The sequence below is a fragment of the Apium graveolens genome, chromosome 11 (assembly GCF_009905375.1).
Source record: "Apium graveolens cultivar Ventura chromosome 11, ASM990537v1, whole genome shotgun sequence".
In the NCBI taxonomy this organism is placed as follows: domain Eukaryota; kingdom Viridiplantae; phylum Streptophyta; class Magnoliopsida; order Apiales; family Apiaceae; genus Apium; species Apium graveolens.
The window spans coordinates 155,557,313-155,574,768 of NC_133657.1; the positions used below are offsets into that span (position 1 = coordinate 155,557,313).

The 17,456-nt window shown below is 33.9% G+C and overlaps 1 long non-coding RNA gene across 2 annotated transcripts; it reads left to right on the forward strand.

Moving 5' to 3' along the window:
- Nucleotides 1-245: 245 nt before the first annotated feature.
- Nucleotides 246-2,208, forward strand: LOC141698540 (uncharacterized). Of its 2 annotated transcripts, XR_012565148.1 has the most exons (4): nt 246-452; nt 549-714; nt 800-878; nt 1,664-2,208. It is a non-coding gene; the product is annotated as an uncharacterized LOC141698540 (long non-coding RNA). The 2 variants fall into 2 exon arrangements; XR_012565147.1 differs by having other exon boundaries at nt 246-714.
- Nucleotides 2,209-17,456: the final 15,248 nt, after the last annotated feature.

Genomic DNA, 17,456 nt, shown 5'->3' on the forward strand with positions numbered 1-17,456 from the left:
TTAAGCAGCATTTTAGACTCTATTTTACTGTTATATACGTGCAGCATTAGTTGTTATAATTGTATTGCATTTTGTTGTATGAATTTACCCCATTTAAGAAAATAAAAAAATACCGTGAACATTTACACAAGTTCTTCTACCTTTTTAATATATGATCAGATTAATGACGTGTGTATAGGTAAGAGATGCAAACCACCGCCTTATAATACACAATATGTAGAATAGATAGAAAATGGCTCAACAAAAGAAAAAAATAGGAATTGAGCTAGCATAATTTGTTAAATCACATGACACTGTGAATTTTCGAATAGTAGGTCGCACCATCAACTTGATATAGATCTATAAGAACTTTTCATGTCATTGTTTCGAGTTAGAGTGAAGACAATGCTGAATTTATGTCGTGGACATTGCTGAATTTCTGCCGTGGCAACTGAGAGCCTCCCTTTGGCAAGGTTGTTTTGAGGTCTTCCTTGTAACTATTTCCTATTTTATTGATAGAACTCTTTTTAATCCCGCCGAACACCAAGTTTTTGGGATTATCTTTACAGATTAGGCGAGCACTTCCTGACCTCTTGCGCCTTATGTATTCTGATTATGTGGAGGTCCTCACATATGCATGTTGGGCAATATCATATATCTTTCTGATGATTCTTATGACAAAATTCAAGCTGTAATTGAAGCAGGTGTCTGTCAACGACTTCATGAGCTACTTCGGTAACGGGAAAACCTTCGATTCTTGATTGAGCCCTTCTAAAACTACCATTCTAGGTTTGACCTCATTATTTTATTTGTTTTTCAGTTTTTCTTCATCTTTGGTTCTCAAACCTGTACTTGGAATAATCAGGAACATTGCAAAAGGGGGTGATGTCCAGATCCAGGTACGGTACCGTCTAGGATACTTAATATTAAACTCTGATTCATCTCACTTGCAACTCAGTTACTACATTGATGTCATCTCACTTGAGTTATTACCGTCTAGAGTTCAGCAATGCAGTAAGTAGTTCATTGAACTTTCTTATGATTTATTCATATGGTTCCTTTGCATACAGATCATGAAAAAAATAAAGATATATTCAGTTAATGAAGGAAATGTAAAGAATGAGCCAGCAGGTAATATGTTGGGTTTAGGAATAAATGTGGACAATAAAACCATGTTATTATTAGTTACTTGTACAGTTTGTTTTTATAGCCTGAAAGTGTTCGAGAAATCACCGATATTCTTGAGGTAATTTCCATCAAACTTGGTTGGTTATGCTAGTCATGTACAAAGAGACATGCATTCAGTCATGTACCTCTGTTTATAAATTTAACTAGAGATTATATTTTTAATACATGCAAAATATTTTAGCTGTAGAATATAAGCCCAGCCAAAGTTGATCTTCCAGAGTAGTAGTCTGTTGAGAATTATTATAATTAAAAATAATTATTAAAATCAAATACAATATAATCTATACTGGATTATTGATGAACGCGTAAAGATGGTACTATCATTATCTTATTTTCTCTTATGTTTCTTTATCCATGCTAGAAAGAACTATGATTTACTAATTGATTGCTAGCATTTCAAAATAATCTCTTTGAACTAATTAGTATCAATTTTACCGTACATTAATAAAACTTTATTATCTAAATTCATCTAATTACTGTAAATGATTTATGTTAGGGGACAGAAAATATTCATGGTGTCACTCTCGATTTTAACCAGAAATAACAGAGGGGTATTGAGTGCTCATACAATTTCTTGGTACAACCTTCAAAATAATCCTGGTGTGGTCCTTGCACTAGCATATTTGAAGTTGATGTTCAGGGACTACTGTGAACATGAGGGAGAAATGGTTTTCTCTACTAAATCATTTGAACCGATGAACCCAAACTACATGGAAAATACACAATCTTCAAAGGCCAAGGTCAGGTCATATAGCACGCCAAAGCAACATCCTGCATACAATTATGAACGAAGACCATCGATTGAAAGAAGAAATGTACCAAGGGTTATGAAAATGCAGAGATCATCTTCTCATGTTAGCGCCACATCCCTGGTCTATTAAGCTTCACAAATCAGTTGTTTCGCTTAAAGATAGCGAATGCAGAGATCATCTTCTCATGTTAGTGAATGTGTTTCTTTGGACTTCTAGTTTAAACTTATAAACTATAAGACACTGAAATGAATTCATTATTAACAAGTTCATGTTATGTGTATTGTGAAAACTTAAAATAACATGTATTTCAAAATATTTAAAATTAATCCTTACATTTGTCTATCCTACCGTATTGTATTTTTAAAAATAGTATTACATTACAAATGCTAGTATTGCTTAATTACAAAAAATTGATGTTTCAATAGATAAAATACAGTGTTACGATATGTTATATGGGCCCGCGGGTGGATCCCACCTATATAATCTTGATCAAGCTATTGTATCACTCATTTTGCGTTACATTTGGTCTTTTAGTGTTACAATAGTTGCCTATTGTAACGTTTTCTTCTCTATTACAATAGATCAGTGAAGTGTTACATTAGGGTGTCTATTGTAATGCTCGTATACGTAACGCCCCTTGGTGTTACAATAGACCTAATGTAACATTTTTTGGGCCTATTGTAACACCATTTAGGCATTACAATAGCCCACTTATGGCGTAGTGATAGTTCATTATCGTGTAGGGTAGCGGGACTTTGAACCTTGAGGTTCATGAGCAACAACACGATGGTGTTTTATTATATGCTGGAGATCAGATTGTGGATCCGCTGGAGTACCCTAATGAGAGATCAAATGTTGTTCATCTTGAGAATGTAGCGATTGAGGATGTTATTTCAGAAGAGATTATTGTTGAGAAGGATCCCGCTGGAGGATCCTGACGAGAATGAAGAGACGACCGCTGAGGAATTAATGACCGTAGTCAGCGCGACTATCGGACCCTCTCCAGGAGGCTCCTGTAGACATCCGTGAGGTTCCACCAATTTCTGTTCCCTCCCCTGTAAAGAGCTCGGCACCTACTTAGGAGATTCCACCTTTATCTCCTGCACCATTGTCACATGAAACTGTGCTTGGTTATCCAGTTGAATCTCCCGGGTCTGCACCACCTGCAACTCATGGACAGTTGGATGCAACCGTTCAGGCTCTTTTTGTCGCTAATTATCATATGTCGTTGGGCAGCCTTTCAAAGGCCCGTAATGTTAGATGCGAGTTGTTGGATTGACTTACTGCACCGAGGAGTGAGGGTGAGGTTCTTCTGGCAGGTTTAGTTTATAGCATGGATATGATTGAGGATATCACTCGAATTACATCTAGAGGCCATCTTGAGGGTCAGGTTGATCCAGCTATACTTGAGACTATTCTAAACCTCATCACCTCTTTGATGGAGCAGGTTAGGAATGTTATTCATGCCCGCATTCTTTGATCTAATGTAGTGTGCAGATTCAAAGCGATCAGACCATGGTTTTCATTCAGCACCATTTTTGGAGGATTAGCCCAGTTATAAATGATTAGTCTTGATTGACTAGATGATTATCTGCAGTAGTACTTTTGGGATAGATCATATGATGTAATTCTCTTTCATGTGTTTAATTGTTGTACTGTTCAACCAATGGTTATGTATATATTTGTTCCTTTCAATTCATATCAGTTCTTTTGTGATAGGATCGCAAGTTTATTCGTAATGTTATCTACATCATTAACACTTAAGAGTGTCAGGAAATATATAAAAAATGAGAAATTCATTCCGACCAGGTAATGACTGTACAAGGAAAAGCTTAAGCCAGTTTGGTAAGACTCAATATAAAAAGTTTTTCAAAATTTTTCCAAAGCATTATGCCACCATGAGAAATATGATTAAGGGCAAACCCTGAGTTTGATAATCAGAAAGGTCATAATTAAGATGGAAGGAACATAGAACATAATAAAGTGGGAATGAGGATTATAACGTGCAGGATGACCCCATGTAAAGGGAAAAGGATGAAACATTTCATACTAAGGAAATAGAAGTCGAGCAATAAAGGGAGAACCAGGACAGTACTCCTATGAGGAAATTCATGGACCTACCTAAACAGAACTTAGACGGTTATCCCCGACCACCACCCTGAGGAAACAATGCAATGGAAAATTCTTTCAGGACCATTAAATCGCTTAAGCTCTCGGAGTTCCAAGGTACAGCTGTCCTAGTCATGGTAAGAGTCTGGCTAAAGGGAATAGAGGAATTATTTAAGATTCTAAATGATTGATGAGGCGCAAAAGACCGTTTTTCCACTTACCTTCCTAAGGGAGAGGCCAACCATTGTGGGAGGCCAAGAAAGATATAAAGATAAGAAGTTTAAGAGCCAGAGCAAAGGCGGACGAGTATGATGAATTATGAATCTAAGTTTGCGAAAGTTGTCAAGGTTCATTTTGGAGGACACGAATTCAAAATGACGGGATGTTTGAAATCAATAATTATGCTATGTTGGTTCATGAAATTATTTTAATAGGAATTAAAACAAAAAGACTGAATGGGAAAGGAATATAAAGAAAAAAGAGTTTGAGGAATGGTAAGGGAGGTAGGTATGTGAAAATCCTAAGAAATCTTAGCAATAAATCTAGAGAAGTATATAATCATCAAGATGATGGTGATTGACCATGAGGTAAAGTTGAGGTATGAAGGCATAAGCAAATATGAATTTTATCCCCTTTTTGTAGGGAAAATTCGATGAAATATTGAGACAGATCGATGGATTAATAATGAGACACAGATGAACTGAGAAGACAAGGAAGCAAGAATTTAGATTATTGAATTAAGGAAGTTGACCTTCAAGGATGTGATGTTTATATAACGCATGTGACTTGATACCCAAAGGAGAGACATCGGGTATAAAAGATATCCCAATGTTAAGATGACTGTTGAGATAAATAACATAAGAAAATGAGGATTTAGTAATAAGAAATTCATGATGAACACATCCACCATCTCCCAGAACATCCTTGCTACCATTATCAAATCAGGCAAGAAAAGCGGATAACCGTTGTTATCTTTCGGAGGCCATATGGATTAACCTCAGTTTGAAGAAGGATGTTACCATAAAACTAGGTATAGACTATTGAGGTGGGAATGATTAAATAAGATACCTTTATTAGTGATATGACTTGATTTATCAATGGAAGAATGTAAGTACCTTTTAAAAATGGAATTAAGGATAAAACATCGATAACTTGAGATGAACCTTATAGGGATGCATGAAGGGTAGCATTTCACCCTAAATAGGGACATTATGTGTCTTGACAGTACGAATTGGAGATTTTACAAGAAGAAAGGTAATATTTAATTTTTCCAAATAGAAATTTTGGGTAAAGAAAATATGACATAATAATAATGATGCCAGGTGAGGCACGTGTTAAACCACGAGAAAGTATAGATCGAACCAATGAAGGTCGAAATTGTTTAAAGCAAGAAGGACCCAAGATAAGAGACGTCCTAAATATGATCGAAAGGTTAGCCGTGATAATGTTCACATTTAAAATACTAAGGCAATAACTTATGGAAAAATGGTGATTTTTTTCTCGCACCAGAAGCTTAAGGAAATTATCTTGACATAAGCAGTGATTAGAAATGGGGTAGAAAATTTAGTTGAAAGTGGTTCGCAAGACATTGATTGTAAGGAACTATTATTAACAGGAAAGGCCAATGAGGTGGCTGACACTTTAAGTATAAGAGAGTAACTATAAACACTCATGCCAAAGGAATACAGTAATGCTGGGTGAAACCACGAAGGTTATATTATTGTGTGGAAGATTTACATTCCTTCTGATGACTGTGCAATACTCAACCGTAATAGTAGTTTGGTAAAAATTTAATTCTTGTTATCGCTGTGAGCAGGCTACCTATCTTAGAAAGTCCTATCTTGAGATAATGCAGGACCATGTTACACAAAGGACTAAATAAATCTTTGAGCTTCAAGCCTCCCATTGAAGATATATGATTAATAATGGTATTAACCTGCTATGGTTGCTTTGATTGAAACTCTTTCTAAATTTTATCTGCTTCATGTCGTATCTACGTCAAGTTCAGGAAATGTTCTTCATGAATCGTGAGTGGTGATTATGTGCCTCCTTAAAAGATTTTGATACAACCGATATGGATTCCGTATAATTAGCTATTAAGATCCCGAGAAAAATAAATGACTATAGTAGATCAGCGATGGACTATAGTAATGTACAACGATTCTATGAATAATGAGACGATAACAACTAGGAAAGATATATTTTAATGGATGTGAGATATTGTAACGCCCCCAAATCCGGGGTCAGAGGATTTGGTCGTCACTATAAAACCTCAATCAAAATAGATGCCAGCGGAAGATATTTATCATTTATGACCCAAACTAATCGAAGATCTTTAAGTTTACAGTTCTAGAAACAAGAAATCCAAATTCCACAAATAAATTTTTTCACTTTTTTTTCCTTTAAAACTCTTTTCAATAAATTCCAGTTCAAAACTAACCCGCTAGTATAACTTCGAAAAGAAGCATACTAGGCCCAACTATAAAATAACACAATTATAATATAATATAATATAAACAACTTTATACAATAAAACTTACACTAGCCCGCAAACCTTGGAATAATCACCTTCCAAAAGTTTCTTCTTTGCTTCCTCGAATTACGCAGTTAAACAGCGCAAGCTAGTCCTCACTGGAGGTTAAATTTAAAACAGGCAAGTATGAGCGGAAGAAATGCTCAGCAAGATCATTATAGTAAATGTCGGGTCATTTTGATATAAAACCGACATCTGCAATAGCGCAGAACATTTTAAAATCATAATTGCTGAAACATAAAATTTATTAAAGAATCGGATAATTATTTCTCACTGTATTCAAAACCCTTTTGATATTTTCGTGCGAAATGCTTCAGCAATACTTTGAATCTTGACGAGAACAAAGCTCGTAAAACAGTGTTTACGGAAATATCGTAAACAACAATAACAAGAAGCAATGACTATGGATTGAATCATAAACTTTATTCAAACCGAACTCTTGATATTAATACTCCTTTTGTTGTCATATCAAATTAGATATCAATATGAACTTTGATGCTCACCACATCCCATACTGAAATCAACATCAATCATCTATACAAATACCATCTTTCATATTTAACAACAAAGTAAGTATCAGCACAAATCAGAAACTGAATAAAAACAGTATTTCACCTTTAATCCAAAACAGAAACAGTTGATGAATCATTTATTCTTTGATTATCAAAACAATTTAGAAAACAAATAGATTGGAACCAATAATATTTCATGTTGTTCCTGATGATCAGTCATGAAACAACACCGGTATCCCGCAGCCATACCGTAAATATAGGTACTACCCGTATCTCGCAGTCATACAGTACCTATAGGGCGCTAAAAAAGGCATATACTCGCCTTGAAAGATATTATAGCTGGACCGATATCTCGATCACCTACGCTGTAACCACTAACCAGTAACCATCCCAATCTTAAAAACCTCTTTATTGAAAAAAGAGCCGAATCAATCGACATCCTAAATAATTTTATCCCCCCCCATTCACTTGGGCAGAAATACCCGCAACAAAATCATCTTTCTTAAAATCCAAAACATTTATAAATCCAGTAGTTTGATAGTAAAATCACTTAGCTATTCTGAACATAGAATAGCAGAAGAGTATCTGCATAAACAGAATCATTTAATTCACCGATATGTAAAATAGTTATCTATTCTGAACTGAGAATAGGGAAAGCAATACTTGCATGATAAGATTCAAAATAAATATCACTTGAACAATAAGTGATGATAGGGATACTTGCCTTTGGTTTTTAGCAGTTAGTCACACTCGTAAAAACGCAATTAATCTGACATTCTATCTCAAAGCATCGCCGTATTTATTCTACTAATCCTTTGGCCTGCTTCTCATGCAGTGCTGCAACCCAATATTCCATACTATTCAACTCTAGCCTTTATCCACTTCATCTGGTCCTGATCGTCTTGAAAGACTCGCATCTATAATTAGAAAATAACACTTTAATCGTCTAAATGATAATTACTCGACGAACTGCGTGTCTAAATCCTATCGTCTACCCATACGATAGCCCGCACATAATTATAACAATCAAATACAAGACTCTTGACCCACGAATGCACGTAATTCACATAGCAAGTAAACACATAACTCACGTATCACATAATTCATATCGCATATAACTCGGTTCGTCAAAAGGTTCGACTCGATATGTTTAAAAGTGAAATCAGGTCAAAAATATGACTTTTTGATAAATAAGCGACTCAGAATGATTCGTAAAATAAGCGACCTTTCGAAACAAAAGGATTTGGGTCTCGAAAGAATTTTGTTTGTAAGCGGAATATTTTTCTGAGTCTGTACGCGTTTGTTTCGTATTAAACGGACGAACGCTTTATTTATTATGAATAAAATAAGAATAAACGGGAATAAATCAATTAATAATAATAATAATTGATTTTTAAATACCAAAATATAATTTTTAAAAGCTTAAAAATAATTTTTAAGATTTATTTGAATTAATTATAAATAATTGTATTTTATTTAACTATTTATAAATAAAATTAATTGATTAAATGAATTAATCAACTAATTAAATCTATAAATAATTAATTTAAACACATTATAAATAATTAAAACAAATATGGATTTTTAAAAATAATAAAATTAAATAATTTTAGGAATTTAAAATAATTAAGAATTTTTTTTTAAGATTTAAAATGATAAGTAATTGATTTTTGAAAATAAAATAAATGATTTTTAGAAATTAGAAAATGAATTTAGAAATAAAAGTAAAAAGAATTTGTACAAACATATTTTTGTAACCAAGAAAGGGGGTTTAAAACCAACCGGGTCGGGTATGAACTGAAGACGGGTCGCCAAGAACTCCCCACCGAAAACTAGAATTTCCAGAATCCGGCGTCGGGTTCCGGCCACTCCCGACTTCACCGTTCAACCTCTAACACTCCCCGTTTCAATCATATTCGATCCTAAACGATTCTAAGTCAGTGCAGTCATTCAAGCAACACAACATCTAGCAAACACCGCCCCCAGGTCGTCTTCTCCGACGAGCTCAGCCTCAAATCCGGCAACCCAATCGGAAAAATACTAATCAGGGAAATTCTTAACCAAAATCGCTATTCTTCATATCAATATAAAGCTTTAACAACACACAATCCATCTACATAACTCTAAACATTCACAACAGTTCTTATAATTCCAGAAATCTAAAATTAAAATATGAAAACTCAAGAACACGGTTTAATCGATTTCGAACTAAAACAAATCAACCAACTACTCAAATCGATTGCAAATATCATTCTAAAGCTATTGGTAGCATCAAAATCAACCCAGAATTATCCAAAATAAAAAAATGATTTCAAGAATAAAAGCTTAAAAATCGATTTTTCGAATTACTATACCTCAGATATTGAAATTGGTATGGTTATAAAGGGTTTGAAACGATGATCAAATTGATATGCAGAGCATTTGATAAGGTTCCCAGAATCAAACGAAAAACTGTGTTTGAAGTTGAGAAAGAAGATTTCACCCCCAAGAACTTGTTCTTGGTTTTTATGAATTTTCTGAATTTTAATAAAATAAAAATAAATAAATAAAATCAGTTTCAGCTATTTATATTAATTGTAAAATAAATACCCAAAATCAAATAAGGGTATTTTTATTCCCAAATTAAAATAAATAGGCCCCAAAATAATAATTACGGGGAAAATTTTTAAAATGATATAATATAAAGTTCGTATCAAAATTCCCTAAAATTTGCGAATAATTCAAAAATATAGAAATACTGGGTATTTGAAATACGTAAAATTTTATAAATATAAAAACACAGATTTTGTGGGGTTTGACTTCTCGGTGGGGTCCCGGACCGTTTATTTCGATAAACAAAAATGATACTTAAATTAACTGAAAAACCCGAACACGTATAAAATACGTTCAACACACATAAAGCAAGATAAAACAAATAACGCAAATAAACACATGCCCAAATTACGGATCGATTCATATAAATGTAGTTTGAACACGTAACAAGTATCCTATTGAATTATATCAGCTCTGAAAATAGATTACTTAGCCGCTAAGTAACTATAAAACGATATAATTTAATATTAGATTTGGATAATTATCAAAAACGGGCTTTTTATAAAACACTTTATACAAAAATAATGTAATAATATCCCGTCTTTCAAGAATACGGGTTTTATTGATTCATAAAAACATTTTTCGTATCGAAAATTGTACGCCGGGATGCGTACGGGTCAAACCGAAATCCGGATTGAAAAAGTTAAAACAGGGAAAATGTCCGGAATTACCAGATTAGGTTAGGAAGGAGTTTTCAGAAGAGTTTCGGGTTATAAAACGCAAAAATGGTTGGAGTTGGACGATTCCCGGCTTTATAAAACAGTCTTATAATTATTCATAAAATAATTATTACATCTATAAATCCTTATAAAATCATATAACAATCCAAAAATTACCAGAAAATATCATAATTATCTATATTTTATTATAGACATATAAAAATTAAAATACTCAAATAATGTCATATATAATCATCCAAGCATCAACTCCGATTACCAGATAATTCACTAAAATTCACATAAAATCACATAATCAATTCCAAATAATAATAATAATATTTGAAAATATGGGATATTACATATATAATTACCAATAATTGATTTATGAAGATGTATAAGTTATCGTTGATAGAATAACTAAGTCGATTATTTACCTATTGAATATTTATTCCTTCTTATCGACAAAGAGTAGTATTACTATATGAAGGAAGTTGTGGTGAAACTTAGGATTCTAGTAACGATGATGTCGAGTATGAAATCCCAGATTCAATTTTAGATATTGAAGGAGTTTCAAAGGTAATTTTTAATAAGATCGAGCAAGAGCATGTGTCCATAGAGTGATGGACGAAGTAGCGGAATATTTAGACACGTGAAAATATGATGCAATAATACTTTATATTGATATGTATATATATATCATTCTCCTTTGATAAACCCCTATAGTTCATAGGTAGATTCAAGCCGGATATTTTTGTGTCAGTATCTTTTTATAATTCTCTTAAATTCTTTCTTTTCTTCTCCTTTTCATCTTCTTATAAACTGAGAAGAACCACCCTTTCAGATAGGGAGGTATTGCTGAATGACTATCTATCTGTGTGATAAAAGCCTGGTAGGATACCACATGTTCATTGATCATAGTGATCTCTCAATAAATTATTTTACTTCTTTATGATTGTCTTTATGGAAGAAGATGTTGATCTCCCTTGTACTGGGATGAAGTTGGAGAGCGCAAAATGCTTGGGCCCGAAGTGGTCCAACGAACCAAGGATATAGTGGATCAAATTCGAGGACTGCTAGTAGCAGCCCAAGATTGACAAAAGAAATACGCCGATTTATCCCGGAAGGACAAGGAGTATGAAGTGGGGGACCTAGTAGTGTTAAAGGTATCCCCTTGGAAAGGATTAATGAGGTTCAGAAAGAAAGGAAAGTTAAGCCCAAGATACATCGGACCATTTGATATTTAGAGACGTATTTGGAAGGTAACTTATGAGCTAGCCCTACCCCCGAACCTGCAACAAGTTCACAATGTGTTTCACGTGCCAATGTTAAGGAAGTATAATTTGGATGCCAGACATATAGTGGAATACGAGCACGTAGACATGCAACCAGACTCAACCTATGTGGAGCAACTAGTAAGGATTATAGATAAAAAGGAACAAGTGCTCCGGAACAAGGTTATCAACCTAGTCAGAGTTTTGTGGCAGAACCATAATGTGGAAGAATCGACGTGGGAACTAGAAAGCACAATGCTATTGTAATAACCCCAAAAATTTTGGACTTTTTGTAAACCTTATGAATAGTGATTTTGCTGATTATGCTGAATAAGAAAACTTTTCATGCCACACAATGTAGCAGTTCTTTTATTGATATTCTGAGGTCTTATTAGTACTCTATATGGTATATAAGTGTGTAAAGATCGTCAGAATCCAAATCCGAACACTTTGATTTTTCCCGAAAATCCACTAGATACCGAAAGAATTGAGTATAAGGTAACATGATAAAAAAGATTTAAATTCAAGGATTTTTAGAGAGGATCATAAAAGGAATATAAAATATTGAGAAAGGTTTAGGGGAACCTAAGTAATAAAATCCCATGTATGATCCCTCAAACGATAAACGAGAACGAAAGTTAAGCGAACCGTATAACAGATAAGCGGTTATTAGCCAAGTAATTAGGGGTTAATCAAAGAGGTTAGTGGATGATGATGTCATCACACCAACAAAAAGAAGACAAGTGTAAGAGGATGACATGAGAAAGATGACATAGGGATGGTGACATAAGCATGACAAATGGAGGGATTGGTTGGTTGATTGTGAGCCACACAATTTTTACCATGGTAACAAAAAAAAGGAAGTAACCAAGCTAAACACCACACAAATCATTTAATCAAACTAGAAACATTTTTACTTCACTTTTTCTTCCCTTGCTCTCGGCCAAAACCAGAGCAGCAACTTCAAACTACCATATCTCCTTCAATACCTACTCAAATGTTGTGTTCTATAGCTCGTTGGAAAGATATTGAGATGGCCTACAACTTTTGTTCCCAAGTCCCCTCCAAATAAGCATGGTAAGACCCTCATTTTTATAGTTATTTAAATCAGTCTTTTAGAAACTTCAAAACCTAACTTTGTGTTCTTGATTTCCTTGGAAAGATCAAGCTTGTAGGAGGTTAGATTAAGGCTCCCTAAGGCTTCCTAGAAACTTAACACCTACCAAGGAAGGTATCAACTTCAAACCCTAGCTTTGATTCTATGATTCCATTAAGTTTTATTGAAACATTGTTAGTATTAAGGCTTGATCTTTGATTATAAGTAGTTTTGGTGGATTTGTATTGGTTTTGAATATTGAGTATTTGATTGGTTCGATAAATTGGTAAAACTTGGAGTTGGGGAATGAGTTTGTAGTATGATGGTTGAATATTGTTGTATTGGTGGTTGTGAGTGAATTGATGATAATTTAGAGTGTTAATTAAATTGGAAATCGCGTAAACATAAACGTCATAATGCCCGATTTTCCTTAACTGTTCTGTTCTTAACTTTAGGACCCATGGACTCACTAAAAGATTCTAACCTTTGCCATGTTTAGATAGTTCATGTTATGAGCTTCGTTTTGATATGTGGTTCGCTTGAATCTGATGTACGGTTTAGGAGAAACGACCGTTTTAAGTAACGGCGTTTCGCGAACGAACCATTACCCCTCGCCTTACTTTGAAACCTTGGTTAAGGCCCTTAAATGACTAATTGGAGTATGAAACAATTATGTAAAGTGGACTAGGCAGTTGGTAGGGTATTCGCGAAAGCGTCGCCTTAAAATTCGTAACGGTTAATTTACTAAAAATGGTGGAGCCGAGGGTACTCGAACGACTTATGTGATTTGTTAAGAGTAGAAATGACCATAAGCAAACGTTAGGGTTCAATTGGTTAAAGTCTAGTTTCTTAAGCGACCGTGGTTTAATTCCGGCTTATGTTGTTGTTCATAGGTTACCGGACCCACTCTAAGCTTAAGTCTACACCGGAGCACTCAGACAAGTTTTCTACCCGTTATACTGTTGTTGTGATGTATATATGTAGATGCATTATCTTGTGATAAGTGCATGATTGTTATTAGTAAATCTAGCGATATATTGGAGCATGCTGATATGGTATATATGCATGTCTGTTTCGTAATCTTGATATCTAATTGTTGATTCAAATGCTTATAAGTTGCATAATACCTATGCTAGAGATAAGCAGTAGTTGCGTATACCCTTAGTATAAGGGACCCAAAGGTGAACATTTTCTAAACCGGGAGTCGATGTTCCCGAGCATAATATATATATTTATAAATATATATATTGATATAGTTTTCAAAACTATTAATCGAATAAGGTTTATTCGATAACTTTATTTTATTTAATGAATATTATTTTGAATATTCATTCGAGGACTTATGACTCTGCTTACTTTATTTAATGAATATTATTTTGAATATTCATTCGAGGACTTATGACTCTGCTTACTTTATTTAATGAATATTATTTTGAATATTCATTCGAGGACTTATGACTCTGCTTACTTTATTTAATGAATATTATTTTGAATATTAATACGAGGACTTATGACTCCGCTTACTTTATTTAATTACTATTATTTTGAATATTCATTCGAGGACTTATGACTCCGCTTGTTTTATTAAATAATATTCTTTATTTTATTAAAGAATAATGTTTCGATAATCAAACTTATTTTCGATTATTCAAATAAAGATCGTACTTTCATATAAGTATATCTTGGGTTATTTAATATTCATTTCAAGTATGAGTTTTAAAACTTCTACTTCAATTATTTTTATAAAGATTATTCTTTATGGGAATATTATTTAAATAATAATATTCAGATATTTTCTAATATATTGGGACTGATTTATTTTATTAAATCAGCATTACTCCAAACATTCTTAAAAATATTTTCGAGTCTTCAAAATGATTTTTAAAAGTTAGGGCGGATCCCAAAACTCATTTTTATATTTAAGATCCTCCTTTCGAAGGGGATTTAAATACTCGCTCAAACCTGAGGGATCTGGCTCTGTGGTGTATTTTACATTCGCAACGAGGTTGATGTTTTGAGAAAACAGTTTGATTACTTGCCCAATGTTCGGGAAGTAAGCCCATCTAATTGAGTCGGCATAAGCGACAGGCCGGGGTACGGTCTATCAAAGTATAAGTGGCTGGGTGGCAGTCCATCAACGCGCAAGAGGCCGGGTGGCGGTCCAGCACAAGGTCCTAATACGACCAGGGTGATGACCGGTGGGGGATTCATCCATCTACTAGTAGAAAAGGTTACTTATTGGTATCTTTGCCTGATCAGCAAGATATCAGGTTTATGCCAATGTTTTCTCCTTTCCAAATTCATTGGATATTACAACTCTGTTTATAATTTTCATAACAGAGGTATTCAAGGAGTGTATGAAATGTATATATAATGATATAATGATATTTCGTAACTTCATTATTTATAATGATATTTCAAGGATTGAATCTATTCAAATCTTATCTTGTAGTCTCATCTATGTGATGAACTTTTGGAAACGGATTATACCTTGAACGGTGGTAGTTCAAGTAGTATTCGGAAAAGATATAAGTATATTGGAGTATCTCGTAACTTCACCTTTTCAACTTATATCTGGTTAATGATTATCTTATACATGACAAAGATTTTCAGAAAAATGTTGAGACAAGGTTGGATATATGAGATCACCTTGCAACGATATTTTTATACAGTTATAAACTGGAACTCTGCGTATACTATGCATGGCAGAGGATTTCAAAGATTTTGAAAAGTATATATACATATATACTAAATATTTTGTGACTTGGTCGCATTAAGAGGTCAAACTTGGTTCAATTCTTTTTGACCAAGACTTTCATGAGTGCTAAGAGAATGCTCATATATTTTTAATCATTATACATATTATTTTGGTGGGCTTGTTGCTCACCCTTGCTTTCTTCTTTCATCACACAACAACAGATAGACAAGATGAACATGACCAAGCTCCCAATTCGTGAGCGTATAGGAAACATTCCGCAGTTTCCTGTAGGCGTTGATGCCGTTGTGGCTGAGGTAGGAACTACCAATAGGTTAGGCTTTCAACTTTTGATGTACCAGACTTATGTATATTATGAATTGTAATAATGGCAAAGAAAATGTAAATTTATTCAGAAACCCTTTTGAGGTGTAATGACTTATAATTGTGGAATAAAATGACGTGTGTTATTTTTGTTACTCATCTCTGAGACTATAACTTGTGGTGTGTGTGTGTGTATATTGTGGGGTCACAGTACGCAATAGTTGGTTGACTGTTAAGATTATGTATTGATAAGGGAAATGGAACTCGTGACAACCCGAATTCCTGACCCCGGATTTGGGGGTGTTACAGCTATAAAAGTATCCCCGTTTGTTTTCTATCTGATTCCGGGATGGAATCCTTTTAAGGAGAAGAGACTGTAATAACTCCAATTTTTGTAAATATTTGAAACCCTAATGAATAATAAATTTTGCTAATTTTGCTGATTGTGAAATAAGAGTTCTTTTATGGAAATTTTAAGTACATATTAGTATTCCGTAGTGAATTTGAGTGTATGTAAAAGTTGTCAGATTTCAAAAATGAGCACTTTGATTTTTCCCGAAAATCCCCCAGACACCGAAATAATTAAGTATAAAGTGTTAAGGTCAAAGGAAATAAATCCAAGGATTATAAAAGAGGATCACTAAAGGAATAAAAGATATTAAGAAGGGCTTAGGGAAACCCTAATGATAAGAGCACATATGTGTTCCCCGATGATCACTAAAGGAATAAAAGATAATAAGAAGGGCTTAGGCAAACCCTAATGATAAGAGCATATATATGTTCCCTTAAACGATCAACGAGAATGAGAGTTAAGCAAACCGTAAAACAAATAAGTGAATAAGGAACAAGCTTATGCAAGTAACAAGAGAGATTAACCAAGCAATTAGCAATAATCCAGAGGATTAAAGCAAGGTGGCACCATCACACCATGAGATTGTGACATGTGGCAAAGGAGTGACGCAAGCAAGTGACATAAGCAAGTGACTAAAGCTAAACCAAGATATTTAATCAAGCAAACTACTTGATTAATCCCCCACCAAACATTTATTTCACATTTCCCAAATCAAGACAAGCAAAGCAACTCATCTTCTCCCCCTTTCCTTAAAGAAGCTCTCGGCTTCTTTCTTAAAAGAAGAAAAGAAAAACCAAGTACAAGCTCCACTCCACTATAATTCTCAAGGTAATTATCCTGGCTTCTTGGTGATTAAATTTAGTTATCCTAGGAGATTAAGCTTCCAATTCCATGTCTAACTAGTTCAAACAATTCATCAAAGATTATGATGAATAGTAACCATTAAGAACTAACTTTGTTTTTCCTATGTTTCTTCAAAGATACAAGCTTATTAAGGCTACATAGAGGCTCCTTGAGGCTTATTAGTGATTTTCCACTCTCCAAATAAGGTATAAGGCTTCAAAACTCTTAGTATTAACTTGGGTTTGAATGAGTTTTAAGGATTTTTTTAATGATTGTTAGAGTATGAGAGGATTAAGCATGATTAGTTATGTATGTTAAGTTATTGTTGTTGATTATTGAGCCATGATTATACGTAGTGTTGAAGTTATGATCCATGGATGTTTTGACTTAAAAATTGGTGGATTAGGGTTTTGTTTGATGTTGGTTGATGTTGGATTATTGTTGAATTTATTGGTTGAATGGTTCGTAAAATTGGAAAACGTTAGTTATAGCCGTCGTAATGCCTGATTTTACACTACCATTATTTATTTATAAATTTGGAGTCCAGGAAC